Source organism: Panthera pardus, unplaced genomic scaffold, assembly GCF_024362965.1.
Source record: "Panthera pardus isolate Hobbes unplaced genomic scaffold, ASM2436296v1 HiC_scaffold_24, whole genome shotgun sequence".
Lineage (NCBI taxonomy): Eukaryota > Metazoa > Chordata > Mammalia > Carnivora > Felidae > Panthera > Panthera pardus.
The window spans coordinates 72,008,815-72,024,405 of record NW_026526810.1 but is presented as its reverse complement, the minus strand read 5'-3'; the positions used below and the strand labels follow the sequence as shown (position 1 = coordinate 72,024,405).

At 36.4% G+C, this 15,591-nt stretch overlaps 1 protein-coding gene across 3 annotated transcripts in view; it reads left to right on the top strand.

The window, feature by feature from the left end:
- The window catches only part of PRKD1 (protein kinase D1), a 334,328-nt gene that overhangs the window by 175,741 nt on the left and 142,996 nt on the right, over positions 1-15,591 (top strand). The window lies entirely within an intron of this gene.

Sequence of the window (15,591 nt, the reverse complement as noted above, 5' to 3'; positions counted from 1 at the left end):
AGAAGTCTATGTAGGTGGGTCCAAGGCTGCTCTTGCCTGAGAGCTCAGCTGAGGACATCTGGTCCCTTGAGACTAAACTGAAAGGTCAATTTATTAAATGTTACTTTGGGTGGGGTGGCAGGTGGTTTTATTATCCTTGGCCATTACTAACTCTTCTGCATGCTACAGCATTCTTTCCAGAAGCTGTATAGCATTTTACAGGGGGTGAAGAAATTCTTTCCTATCTTGGGGAACATCTAAGTAATTGAGAGAAATTGTTTTCATTTTGATCCTTTAAATCAGATGCACTGCCTGCTTATCAGTACAAAGAAGAAAAAAAAAAGCAGCTCCTTGGGGATTTGGTTTTCAGGAAATGAGATTTTTATCCATGGAACCAAAGGATCATTAGCAGCACAGTCAGAACAATGGAATTCCACAGTATCAATGCCAACATCCAAATCCATGGCCCTTGCTTTTTTCTAGTACAGCACATGAAATTAACACCAAAATGTTATAATATGAATAAATATAAGGAAGGGAGTTGTTTAAAAATTAGTTAATTAAATTATTTTCATCAAATATAGGTTAGTTTTGAGTAAAAATAAGGTACCTTAGGTATAATGAACATTTGTATCAGAAAATTCACAAAACTGGAACTGAAGAAAGCCTTAGTGTACGTAGCTTTTTATAGTTTCAGGATCTTGCTCAAGCCAATTAGAAAGCATGTGAACTATGTTGAAGCTATAGGAATGAAGCAGAAATATCAGGACACTAAAGCATGCCTGATGTGTGCATTTAAGTGATCCCCCCATCTGGAATTTTTAGAGTGACCAAGAAATCTTGGTTTTCTTGTAACTAACTACTTATATAACTAATAACAAAAACAAACACCTATCATTTTCTGTGAGTCTATTATAAATACTGTGCATATGTTAGTTTATTTAACATAACCTCTACAGTGATTCTGGGAAGCAACCAATCAGTAACCCATCAGTAAACAACCAATCATAATACATATGATATGTCACATATATACATGTATATGTGTCAAATATAGAAATGTGCTGAGAGACAGGTTTCTTAATAAACATTAATTATGATAAAGTGCATGGCAAATTTTCGAGAAGGGTATAGTGTATGCCACATTTTCCAAACTTAATTTCAAACCTTATTGTCACAGAGTTTCTCATGGAGTAAGTACATAGGCTTTGAGAAATGTTAATTTTATCATTGAATTCAGATCTAGGTCTAAGTCCAGGGGATTCTTTTTTTTTTTTAATGTTTCATTTGTTTTTGAGAGAACGAGCACAGGTAGGAGTGGGGGAGGGACAGAAAGAGAGGGGGACAGAAGATCTGAAGTGGACTCCGTGCTGACAGCAGCACACTTGATGTGGGGCTCGAACTCATGAACTGCCAGATCATGACCTGAGTTGGAAGTTGGACGCTCAACTGACTGAGTCACCCAGGTGCCCCTAAGTCCAGGGGGTTCTTAGTGGATAAGCAGTTTGTGGGGTCTCATGTGGTATCAGGGCTATAAAGTAGATCCTGACCCAGGCATTAGTCCCAATGTGGCTTACCGTGAGATATGAAGGGGTAATGGTATAGGAACCAGGAATACTTTTTTCTGCCTTTCTTCATTAATCGAAGGAGACTTATCACTGTTACTGTTAAAGTTAAAGAACATGTAAGATTTTTGCACAGTGCTTGCTCTGCCAGCAGCTCTCACCTCCAGCCAGTCTCCTTCCTAAGTGACTCTTTTTGAACATTGGATCTGAGCTGAAATGCCATTTCTTTAGGGAAGCTTTTCCGAATTCCCTGTCTAGTCCTTTGTTATATTCCTTTGTTGTAGGCCTTCTTAGAATAGTGCTCTATTTCTTCATTATACTTACCTCACTGTGCTGTTACACCCTCATTTGTGGGATTACCTGTCTAATGTCTATCTCCCCTACTTGGACAATCTCCCCTTCCTTATCTTGTGAGAAGAAAGGACCATATCTGGCTTCATTTATCATTATATATCTAGCTAGGGGCATAGTACCTAAATGTTTTCTCAGTATTTACTCAGTGAATGAAGGACTGTGAGCACTTGTGGTGTGCCGTGATATGTCTGCATCTCTCTTGAGATGGTTAGATTTGTGACATCAGCTTTTGAACTTTGTTTGGAAGGCCAGTGTCCCATACCCATTTCCTGTTCCTTTATGCATATTGTTCAGATAGCTTTGGTATCTGGTTTAGTCAAAATCAAACATTTTATAACATAAGAGTAAATAGTTAAAAAGGAGATGGTTTATTCATTTAGTTATTTTACTAAAGGTTGATTTTTTTAACTGACTTGCATAAGTGAGCAAGGTATTTATACAGTCCCAAACAATTTGAGAGTTAGTGCCATCATTAAAGATTACATAAATACTTTGTTGTAAATGTGTAATAGTAAATTAGCATTTTTTGGTCAGTGGTCTGTGTGTGTTCAAGTTTACAATTTAATTTTAATTTAATGAAAAATTATACTTCATGCGTCTGAAATACACACACAGGTGTACTACACTAATATAATTATCCCTCATTTATTATCATCAATGAAGATGATAGATACATTTTGCAAATAAGAATACATTTTATTTTCCAATTTTATTTTAGATAATTTAATGGAAACCTTGTCAAATGTATTACTCAGTACTATGTGTTTATTTTTATCTAAAGAACCAATAATTCTTTAAATATCAATTATAGTTCTCTTACAATAAAACTCTCCTTTGAAGGTAGGATGTGTAAGACTGCCCCCCTTCTCTTAATGACCCCAACCAGTTTTCTTCTGCTATAAAAGCTGTCCATTCTGCTGTCACCCAGCATTCAATGGCCTTCCTCACTGCCACGACCCTTTTAATGACTTGTCTATCTAGTAAGAACTGAAGATTGGCAGAGAATAGCTGTTTTAAAGTTCATTAAGTCATTTACCTTAGTTTTGTTCAAAATCCAAAATCTATAAACCCAGGTCCAGCACTTTCTGGCAAAGAAAAGTGCTCAGGATTTTCAGTTCTGAATCACTGTTGGCTGTACATTTGACCAATCTTCCTGTATTTCCTTTCTAGGAGAAGTAGAACTGTGAGGAAAGATCAAACAATATGATTTAGGAAATTAGGCTTCTCACCCTTGTTCTGGCTTTACCTAGCACTGTGTCCTTGGATAGATTCCTTAGTTAATTTTGGGCACCAATCTACTTCTCTAAATGAGAAGATAAAATAAATTAACTCTGGAAAATTTTCTTCTCCAAAGTTAATGATTCTTAATTTTTGGTAAAACCTTTTTAGTTGCTGTCATATTCTTCATTTTATCCAGCACATGCATCCATCATCATTAATTCATTAAAATAATGAACAACCATGTAGCCTTGTTAATAAACATAAAAAATATATAGTATTCTATAATGACAGTTGAATTCAGTGAGACAGAGTGAAGTACATTTTTTTCCCCATTTCCAAGCTGCACATCTACACACCTAATTACTGTTGTGTGAATAATTTCAGAGTGCCTACTAAGATTTCTAATAGCTATCACTGACTAGTAATCTGTCAAGGTATAATGCAGGATAATATGTTTTTACACAACACTGGTGAGGTTCTCATTAATTATTACCACCTATAATTGCTTGATATGAGCATTTATTTTAAACCTTAAAAATGATGTACAACAAAATAATGATTTCAAGTACCTCCAGGAAGTCTCTACCCAGAAGTTGCTGCATTAGAGTTAATGATGTATTAAGTCATTCCTTACTGCCTTTTTAATAGATGACATACTATTCAAATTAAAGTAGAAGTTTCTGCTAATAATTGGGCATCAACTGAGTCACATCTCCTGCCTTAAAGATAAGCATGTGATTTATTAAACAGACTTCTTTAGCAATATCTGGTATATAACATCAATATATTTATATGCCCTAGGAAGAAGAATTTATAGTCTAGCATTATTCCCCAAAGGTGTTGCAAGTTCAGTCTACATGCATGTTTCTGTGTCTTATAGTACAATCAACTTTTAAGTCTCATAGTCAAAATCTGCCATTTCACATTTAATCTAAAGATTCCAAGCAGACCTCTCTTTGATGAAATATATTCCTTCTTTTTTCAAGTATCTTTTTCTGTTTACTTTTCTTTTCTGTAATGCAAACAGAGGGTCCAAATGTAAAATTATGAATGAAAATGATTGCTTCAACAATGGGATTTTGAACTTGATGGAAAGGAGAGTGGCTGAAAAAAGGAAATCTAAGCAGAAACAAGTGCATGGATCAGATTCTAGATCTTCCTTTAGGAAAGTAAGAGTGGAATAAATTGAAGTTCTGTCTTGAATGAGAAGAGGAAGTGTTTTGGCATGTGAGTGGAGAGAGGACTAATCAGAGTGACTTCTGTGTTTGTAAATTTGGTCCTTGAAGATTTTTGAAGTTGATAGACCCTTGGTGTTAGGCATCCCTTTTCAAAGGAAGCCTTGGGGTTAGTGGAGCAGAGAGTCATGTGACTGCCGGTGTGGGCAAGAGACAGAACTGCAGAGGGAGGAAGGCAAGAGCCGGGATTGTTTGCCAGAGTTATCTGCATTTGGACAGCATGCCCGTGGCCCAGAAAATAGCAAGGTAAAATGGAGAATGCATGTGCTCCTGGCTCTGCAGTGGACAGTTGTGTCGTTTTTCATGGCTTGGGCAGTGTATGATACATCATCTTATTTCACCACTGGAACTATCATTTAGCCATCATCATTCCAGAAATTGGAATTATGCAAAGGCTTTTAAAAACATTTCGTGAAAATAGGTATTGCATATTTGTTTTCATGAATCACATCTTTTGGACTGAGAGATAAATGATTCGACCAAGAATCTATAACAACAGCTGCCACCCAGGAGGGAGAGCAAAGCACTACCTTTGACAGTGGTTCTTAGTTATTGTGGTGGAATACTATTCCGTTTCTGCCTGGCTTGGCAGGAGGGCTTGAGCAGAGGAGTTAGGGCAGGAGGAAAAAAGAAAGAGTAAAATGTGTTTGTTTGTTTGTTTGTTTGTTTGTTTGTTTTTCTGGTTTCTGTGTCCTAAGATTACATTCAGAAATTAGTCACATAGCTGTGTGGTCCTAGGATGGAATTCTTTTCATGTGCGTCTTTTTGAGGTTGTGAAATCACCAAATCAAAGAGCTTGTGCCCAAATTTGAATACAATTCAGGAATATGCCTTCAGATAGTATGAATTATTCACTTTTTCTTTTCCCCTTTCATTTTCACTTTATAACTTCTGTTTCTAAATGAAAATTTAGTGTTCATGCTTTTGATGGGCTTAAACCAGCTCATAATTTTGTTTGTTGATACAGCTGTAATGCTGTGTACATGATAATCATGTTATTCACTAAGAATTTGTTTTTTCATATACTTATCTTTTATATACAGTACTTAAATTTTTGGTCTGTTATCAGACTTTTTTTTTTTAATTGTGAGGTCATTAAAAAGGGGATAGGTTAGTTTCCTAGGCAGAGTTAATGATCCAAGTTTATGACTATTACCTTAGTGCTCGCTCACAACATCCCTCGGCAGGATCCAATTGACTTAAGGATCCACTGCTTTCAGAATCATCATCAACTGCCTAACTTTTCCTGCTTTTACAGCTCAATGCAGACATCATTCAGGTGCAACTCCGACAAGGGAATCAAGAGAGAGTTTCACCCAGCTGTTTAGGCATTCTTGTTAAAATAGTTGCTCATAATGTATCCTTATTGTCTCAGTACTCCAGGAACAATACTGAGGGAGTATTCTGGCCAAACTAGCAAGTGGTGGCACCTTTCTAGTTTCTTTGTTCATTAAGGGTGGCCAGTCATGACACCACTTGTCACAAACAGGAGAGGTCTTTGAAAATAACTTGGAAAGCCTCTTTGATGAGAAGAGTACAATATTCAGGTGCCTGATGTGTCTTGTTATTGAGCAGAATAATTTAATTCGAGGATTTTCGTCACCTTCAGCAAAAGTAAACTGGCAGTGTATTTTCATTTCCTAATTAGGCCATCTCTCTCTTTCTCTCTTTTTTTTCTACTTGACTGAATCATAGATTAATTTGTTTCTGGTATGGCTTGTTTCTTGCCCTTTGTGATTGGCCTCAACTGTGGAAAAGCACCCTTTGTTCCTTAGAGTTCCTGTTGGCCAGGTCGCATTTCAGCAACTCATTAAAACATGTATTTATTCTACTCTGGAGCACATTGTCTGGCCAGCCATGAATTTATACTGAAATGTAACAGTAAATTGTGCTCTGTGGTCAAAAATGCCAAATGATACACACAGCAGCACAGAGGTTTCCAGCATAGGGTAGAATTAAAGAGCTTAGGACCAGTGCCGTGATTGTTGGCCGTATTTTCACAGTGGCCAGTTTTGTTACAGTGAAACTTGGAGTGAGCTTGAAATCACTTATCTCAGATGTTTGCGCTCACGACCACAAAGCCTCTGTGAAACACAGAACTGATCTTGTAATAAGCTCCAGCTGAGTTTACAAGCCTCTGAGCCTTTTTGAAAGCCTGTTTAGTTTAATGAGGGTTTTCAGATTTCAAAGCTCACACACCTTCACATAAAAACAGATGATTATGACCAAATTAGGGAATGTTGTTCCATGAGTGTTTTCCCCCAATATGTTCTCTTCTCAGTTGTCAGGCATTGTTTTGTTATACTTTTCACCTTCCAGGCATCATTTTTAAATATAATTTTTGGAAGTCTTATTGTATATTTTCTATTTAAGCAGAATGTTATGTTACATCAAAGAAAAGATGTTTTGTTTTGGTTTTTTTTCTCTTACACAGTAAAAGGCAAATGTGCATATATTTTTTTCTGGCCAATAGGAAAAGGTATAATCTGAAAAAAAATCGAACCCTCACTTTCTGCTGCCATGACAACTGTCCCATGAGGCTAGGCCTTCATGTTCACCCCTGTGCCCTTCTTCACAAGGCTCTACAACCTGATTCTGAATGGCTTGTTAATGAAGAGAGAACAGCCATGTCTATGACCTAGTAAGAGGGAATGTGGGAGAGAGGATATCCACGCCCTTCATGAATATTTATAATGTGGTCTTTTTTTTTTTTATTTAGTCTTTTTAAATAATAGCTTTGATATGTGTTGTATATATTGGCATTATGCTATCTATTCTTATTTTTAAAAGTGTTTTGTGAGTCAGAAAGAAATATAATAATTAGCATGTGAGGCACTCAAGCCTTACTTGAATACAAAATCATCCATTCCATATACCCACAGTTTTACAGAGGCCTCTCTGTAAACAGAATGTGATGGTCAAACGTTAGCAATATAGGACCATAAAGAAACAGAATATAGTGATGCTCTTGAAGAAAGCAAGAGGCGTATGGACATGTTGACAGAAATTGTGATGAGGCGACAGGATCCTTGTCTCCCAAGCCCCCACTTCAGTATTGCCACCTGGTCCCTCCCCCACACAGCACGCCCACAAGACATTAGTTAGAAGACACTGTAAAGTTTGGCTCTTCTTTGGGGAAACACTTGCTGTTTTCTCTCTCTTCCTCCCCAGCTACAATTGTCTACTCACCCCAACTCAAACACTGTATCCCTTCAATTTTCTCTTTCCTATCGTGAATCAGAATCAGCTATTCATGGTTTTGGAAAGGATATGGTAAGAGCATCCATGCATTAGTTAATGTAGTGTATTTTGAAGAACACTTGTGTTCAATCAGGGAAAACTCTTTCAGTAAAAGTTTAGTCCAAACTCTCAAAGTGAGGTTTAAGAGTTGTAATTTTTAATTTTGTAATTTTATTAAATGCATTTTGTATCTTTATTTCAATGTAATCTTAGAATATATTCTTATCAATTGAAGACATTTTTTTTTTCTTTAACTGGCTTTTCTTGCAAATGCTGTTTACATAGAATTAGGTAGTCAAAAGGTTGGGTGGAAAAGATGAGCATTCTATATTTAAAAGGCACATGAGACTTTGAGTTCTACTCACAAGGAGTGTCTGGTATGGGATAGGCTCATCTGTTCCAAACAAATAGAAAACCATGAAAAATATGTAGAATGCCTGTTTTAGACACTGTCCAATGGGAATGCAGGACTGTGATCCCTGAGAGAAGAGAAACAAACATGGTAAGTACTATAGCTGTCTGAACTTTCTGCCTGGATGGAGGATCCAGAGTGTAGTGTAGGGAGAGAGAACCTAAGAAGAGCCTCCTTGTCTGGCTGCACAGAAGAGACACAGAATAGAGCTCAAGGTGACCAGGTCAAAGGATTTTTAGGGGAGAAATACTAGAAAGGTAGGACATATACAGAGAAAGAGCTTCAGAAATCTGCTTAAAAGTCTGCTTGAGTATTAGACTGAATACAAATCTGTGTGTGTGAGGGGGGTGAAAATCTGTAAGTCAGAGGAAAGAGCAGCTGCTGGGAAGCTGTGAAATGAACGCTTTCCAGAGCCCACACAGGGCTGGGAGACTGTTGAATTTCTATCAGGCAAATGGGAGAAATTTCACTGAACACTTCAAGTATTCCATAGAGATGTTCAAAGAATTATATATTAATAGTAGGGTTAAACTATCCCTAGAGGAAATACTACTCTAGAGCTGCCTTAACAATGCTTAAAAATAAGCCTTGAAAAGATAAAACTGATCTGTAATTATCTTAATATTTTTCTAAGACAAATATCAATGTTGTCTTCAAAGGAAGACAACAAAGTCCAGCTGCTCACATTAATTCATAAAATCTGGCATCTAATTTAAAAAGTACACCTAGGTTCTACAGATAAATGAAATCATATATGGTATCTTCATTTCTCTGACTTATTTCTGGCAGCATTATACCCACTAGGTCCATCCATGTTGTTGCAAATGGCAAGATCTCATTTTTTTATATGACTAAGTAACATTCCATCATACACACACACACACACACACACACACACACACACACACCCTATATTTTATTTATCCATTTATTTATCAGTGGACACTTGGTTGCTTCTGTATCTTTGCTGTTGTAAATAATACTGCCATAAATAGAGGGTTGAATATATCTTTTTGAACTGGTGTTTTTATTTTCTTTGGGTAAATACTCAGTAGCAGAGTTACTGGATCATTTCTATTTTTACACGAAATGAAATAAGTCAGGCAGAGAAAGACAAATACCATATGATTTCACTTATATATGGAATCTAAAAAACAAATGAACAAACAAGAAAAAGTAGATATAGACCCATAAGTGTAGAGAACAAACTGGTGGTTGCTGGAGGGGAGGAGGTAGGGGATTGGAAAAAATGGGTGAAGGGGAGTGGGAGGTACAGGTTCCCAGTTATGGAATGAATAAATCATAAGGATGAAAGGTACAGCATAGCAAACATAGCCAATCAAGGCATTATAATAGCATTCCATGGTAAGAGATGGTAGCTACACTTGTGATTAGCTTAGCATAACATATAGAATTATTGAACCACTGTGTTGTACATCTGAAACTAACGTAACATTGTATGTTAACTGTACTTCAATTTTTTTTTAATTTTTTTTTAACGTTTATTTATTTTTGAGACAGAGAGAGACAGAGCATGAATGGGGGAGGGTCAGAGAGAGAGGGAGACACAGAATCGGAAGCAGGCTCCAGGCTCTGAGCTGTCAGCACAGAGCCCGACGCGGGGCTCGAACTCACGGAACATGAGATCATGACCTGAGCCGAAGTCGGACGCCCAACTGACCAAGCCACCCAGGCGCCCCACAATTTTTTTTTAAGTATACCTATGAAAAAGCAGGAAATGTAGGAGGAAATGTTACATACAACCAGGATCAAAAGAGTTAATGGAAGTAGACCAGAAATGGTGGAAGTGATAGACTTAGTAGAAAAGAATTTTCAATTATTTATGTGAAAATATGAGGTGAAAGACTTGTACAATGAAAACTATAAAACACTGCTCAAAGAAGGGAAAAAAACACAAACAGACATTCTACGTTCTTGTATTAGAAGAATTAATATTGTTAAAATGTCCATACTACCCAAAGCAATCTACAGATTTAATGCAATCTTTATCAAAATACCAACAGCATTTTTCAGAAGTAGAAGAAACAATTCTGAAATCTATATGGAACTACAAAAAACTCCAAATATCCCAAGCAATTTTAGCAAGAAGGAGAACACTGGAGGCATATTTTCTGATTTCAAGATATGTTATAGTAATCAAAACAGTATGGAACTGGCTTGAAAATAGATCTATAGACCAACAGTATGGAACTGACCAATGGTCAGAGACTGATCTAGCAAAAATGGAGAAAAGACACAAATTATGAGAAAGTATTAAGATACATCACTATAGACACTACAGACGTTAAAAAAGTGATAAAGGAATAATATTTTTAAAAAGTCTTTGCCTAGATAATCAGCAATTTGGATAAAATGAGTAGGTTCCTTGAAAGAAAACTGCCAAAGCTCACTTAAGAGGAAATTGAAATCTAAGTAGTGCTATCTAAGAGCTAAATCTTAGTAGAAAAATTCAGGCTTATATGCCTTTGCTGGAGAATTCTACCAGACAGTAAGGAAGAACTTACACCAACTCTATTCAAATCTTTAAGGATATGAAAAAAAAAAAAAAAAAAAAAAGAGCCTTGATCTGTTTTTTACTTCATTCAGAAATCATCCCAAAGTGTATCAGATCCAAATATGAAACCCCCAACCATAAAATGTAGAATAAAACATAGGAGAATATCTGTGTTATTTTCAGTTATACAAAGATTTATTAGGTCTTGAACCAAAAGCATGATCCATAAGGAAATATTTGAAATAAGTTGGGCTTCATATAAATTAAGAACTTTAGAAAACAATGGGTAGAGAATGAAAAGACAAGCCACAAACTGGAAGAAAAATCTGTAAAACACATATCTGATAAAAAGCTTTTATCTAGAATATATATATATATAGAGAGAACTATTGCAGCTCAATAATAAGACAATTCAATTTAAAAAAATGGGCAGAGGAGTTGATCAGTTGTGTGCATGACGGGGCATATAAGCACAGGGAAGGATGCTCAGCCTCATTAGTCATTAGGGAAATGCAAATTAAAACTGTGAGATACTATTATACCTGTTAGAATGTCTAAAATAAAAACAACCAACATTACCAAGTGCTGTCAAAGATGCAGAGCAACTGGAACTCTCATACACTGCTTGTAGGAATGTCAAATGGTATAGGCATTTTGGCAATTTTGTATAAAGTTATCCAGATACTTCCATCCACCCCACAGAAATAAAAACTTGTGTTCACACAAAAACCTCTAAGTGAACATTTATAGCAACTTTATTTGTAATAGTCAAAAATTGGAACTAAAATGCCCCTCAACTGGGGAATGGGTACATACACTTTGGTATATCCACGCAATACAATGGAGCACTCCTCAGCAATAAAACGGAATACATTAATGATACATACAACAGAATGGACAATTTCAGATTTATTACACTAAGTGTGAAAAAAGTCAGATTCAAAATTAGGTACAATAGAAATGGGATAATATCATTTATATGACATTCTAGAAAAGACCAAATTATAGAGACAGAAAGCTGATCAGTATTTTCTAGGGGTTAAGGGTCAGGGGAGAAGTTGATAATAAATGGGCATGGAGAAATTTTAGGGGGTGATGGGAACTGTTCTATATCTTGGCTGTTTTGTGTATAGCACATATATGGTATGTAGTTATTATATACATTTGTAAAAACTTTCAGGACTACACACTAAAAAGGGTGAATTTTATTGTATGTCAATTATACCTTAATGAACTATTTAAAATAGCATAAAGGGGCATCTGAGTGTCAATTCTTGATTTCTTCTCAGGTCATGATCTCATGGTTTGTGAATTTGAGCCCCACATTGGGTTCTGAGCTGACAGCGTGGAGTCTGCTTGGGATTCTCCGTCTCTCCCTCTCTCTCTGCCCCTCTCCTGTGTGCTCTCTCAAAAATAAATAAATTTTAAAAATAGCACAAAAATACCAAATACTTAAAGGCAAATTTAGCAAATATATCTAAGACATGTACAATGAAAACTACAAAACATTTTTGAGAGAAATTTAAGAGACTAATAAATAGGGCAATATATCTTGTTCATAATAAAGTACAAGTCTCTGCATTGTTAAAATACAGTCCTACCCAACTGATCTATGTTTGTTTCAATGTAATATCATTGAAAGTCATTGCAGATTTTTTTGTAGAAATTACAAAGTGATTCTAAAATGTGTATGGAAATTCAGAAGACCTATAATGTCCAAAGCAATTTTGAAAAGAAAAAAAAGACCCTACCTGACTTTATGGCTTAGTATAAAGCACCAATAATAAGTATAATGTGTTAATATATAGTCAAACATACAATTATATGACCCAGAAATTCTGTTCCTCGCTATTTACTCATAAAAATTGAGAAACACCCACTAAAATACTTGCACATAAATGTTCATAGCATTATTATTTGTGATAGCCACAAATTGGAAAAAAAATACAAATGTCCATCTGAGGGTAAATAATTATCCTAGGCCCATGTAATGAAATACTAGTAACTGATAAATAGAGAGGATTCCCAAAGGCAGTATGTATAAATGAGTCTCAAAAATATAGTGAGCAAAAGAAGTTAGCCAGAAAAGAGTATATAGTATATACTGTATGATTTCATTTGTATGAAACTCTGTAGCAGGTGAACTATGGTGACAAAAAGCAAATCTGTGCATAGGGTCAACATTGTAAATAGCATCAACTGCAAGAGGGTATAATAAAATTTGGGGGAGGTTGATGTAAATGTTTCATGGCCTGGGGTGCATGGATGGCTCAGTCGATCTAGCATCCGACTTTTGATTTCTCACTGTTCCTGGGATCGAGCCAGGAGTTGGGCTCTGAACATGGAGTCTGCTCGGGATTCTCTCTCTCTCTGCCCCTCCCCTACTCACATGCACACACTTTCTCTCTCTCTCAAAATAAATAAACATTTAAAAGAAACGTTTTCTGGCCTGATTGTGACTTTGGTTGCATGAGTGTTGATGATTGTCGAAATACAGACTTCTGTCCATTTTATTTGTTAATTATATCTCAGTGAAGTTGATTTTTAAAATAGTATATGAACTATTCATTGCTTTTAAGTTAGGGAAAATGATATTGTACTTTTCCCTATAAAACAGTACTCTTTCCTCCTTGTACTCTAAAAATATTGTTGGCATGCCTGGGTGACTCAGTCGGTTGGTTAAGCAGCCAACTTCAGCTCAGGTCATGATCTCATGGTTCATGAGTTTGAGCTCCATGTCAGGCTCTGTGCTGACAGCTCAGAGCCTGGAGCCTGCTTCAGATTCTGTGCCTTCCGCTGTCTCTCTGCGCCCCCCCCCCCCCCCCCCCCCGCCGGTCATGCTCTGTCTCTCTCAAATAAAATAAATAAGTATTAAGAAAGTAATAATAATAAAATATTTTTATTACCAAAAAAGGAACTTATTTTTCTTTTAATTAGCACAACGAAAGCAGTAACATCATTTCAGCTCTTGTGTTTGCTTTAAGGAAGCCAACTTTTTTTTTTTTTTTAATTTTTAACTCTTATTTATTTTTGAGAGAGAGACACACAAAGAGTGCGAGTGAGGGAGGGGCAGACATAGAATCTGAAGCAGGCTCCAGGCTCTGAGCTGTCAGCACAGAGTCCAACGTGGGGCTCAAACCTAGGAACGTGAGATCATGACCTGAGCTGAAGTTGGACACTTCACTGACTGAGTGAGCCACCCGGGTGCTCTGGAAGCCAGCTTTTCTAAGTGATAAGTAGTAGCAGTTTTGTTTTGTTTTTTAATCTTTACTTCTTTTTGAGATAGAGAGACAGAGTGCAAGCGGGGGAGGAATAGAGAGAGGGAGACACAGAATCCAAAGTAGGCTCCAGGCTTCGAGCTGTCAGCACAGAGCCCAATGCGGGGCTCAAACCCACGAACCGTGAGATCATGACCTGAGCTGACGTCGACGTTTAACCGACTGAGCCACCCAGGCGCCCCGAAGTAGTTTTAAGCTTGGTCACCAACAGACTCTTAAGCAAGAGGATGATCTGAATATACTTAATTTTAATTTATACAAAATGCATCATTTGAATGTAGCCCCTAAATTTATTAATAAGAAAAAATAAAGAGGAATTCACAATACAATGTGTTTATCTGCAGAAGATAACCACATTCTGGACATTTTTCCATGACAGTAGCCCCTTAAAATACACTTTTATTGACTTTAGTGTCAGACCCACCCTGTTACATGAACAAAAAAGACAGTATTCTCTCCTTGACTATGACCTTTCCCACTACATTACAAATATCAACATATAAAAGAAATCATAATTCTTAATAATTATGTGAAAAAGTTGTATGTGAGAAAAGAGTCCTTTACACATAAAAATTAACTTAGGTTGTTTGATTGTTTTAACAGAAATATCCAATGCCACTGCAGATGGACCTACTCTTAACACTGCCCATGAGATTGTGGATTGGTAGTTTTATTAATGGTTTGAAGTTCGCTTTAAGATCCTTAAGGATGTTTCTACCCTTTGATCAAATAATTCTACTCTTAAAATGGAATTATACATTAGGACTGTGGTCTGAATTTAGAACCTTTTCTTGCTTTAGGAGGGAGATGGGAAATACAGGGAATAATATTAATTGTTAATATTATAATAGTAATTGTTACCGTTAAAATTTTTTAGATTTTTCTCCTATAAAATATCACTCATTATATGCCTGCTATTGGGAGATAATCCTTGAGTAATAAACTCTTGGATTTATCCCTGTGGAGGGAATTTAAGCCTGATGTATTTAAAACAAATTGACTTTTGGATCCTGAGAAACGTAACAGAAACCCATGGGGGAGGGGAAGGAAAAAAAAAAAAAAAGAGGTTAGGGTGGGAGAGAGCCAAAGCATAAGAGACTGTTAAAAACTGAGAACAAACTGAGGGTTGATGGGGGGTGGGAGGGAGGGTAGGGTGGGTGATGGGTATTGAGGAGGGCACCTTTTGGGATGAGCACTGGGTGTTGTATGGAAACCAATTTGACAGTAAATTTCATATATTAAAAAATAAATTAAAAAAAATAAAACAAATTGACTTTTAACTATTGTTCATAATCTATTTAACTTAGATTGCATGAAAATTAAATGCAATGTATGGGCAATAACAAAAAGGAGAGTTGGTTTGTCTCCTCTGGTGCTTTCCTGAGTCAAAGAATCTAGATAATACTTCAGCCCGCACAGAACATGATCAGTTTTATTGAGTCGTCTCATATTTTTGAATATGCCAAAATGGACACACCTTTTTTTTTTTTGCAAGCAGATTGCAACAATATGTGTAATGGAATTGTATAAACTGATTCCCATTTTTATGCTACTGGATTGCTATAGATCTTGTGAGAATGCACAGTTCTTCCCACCTATTATATTTCTTAGCCACCTCACTGCCAGGAGTCTCTCTGATTTTTATCTCATATTCTTCCATTTCCTTGCCCTCTAATTAGAAGATCGTTTGGTCCTTATTGCCCTTATCACATGTGATTTCTTTCCTCCTGACTTGGAGGTATGTCAGTATCAACTTTGCTATCCACTTTCAGTGTTCTGGATACTTTGAACT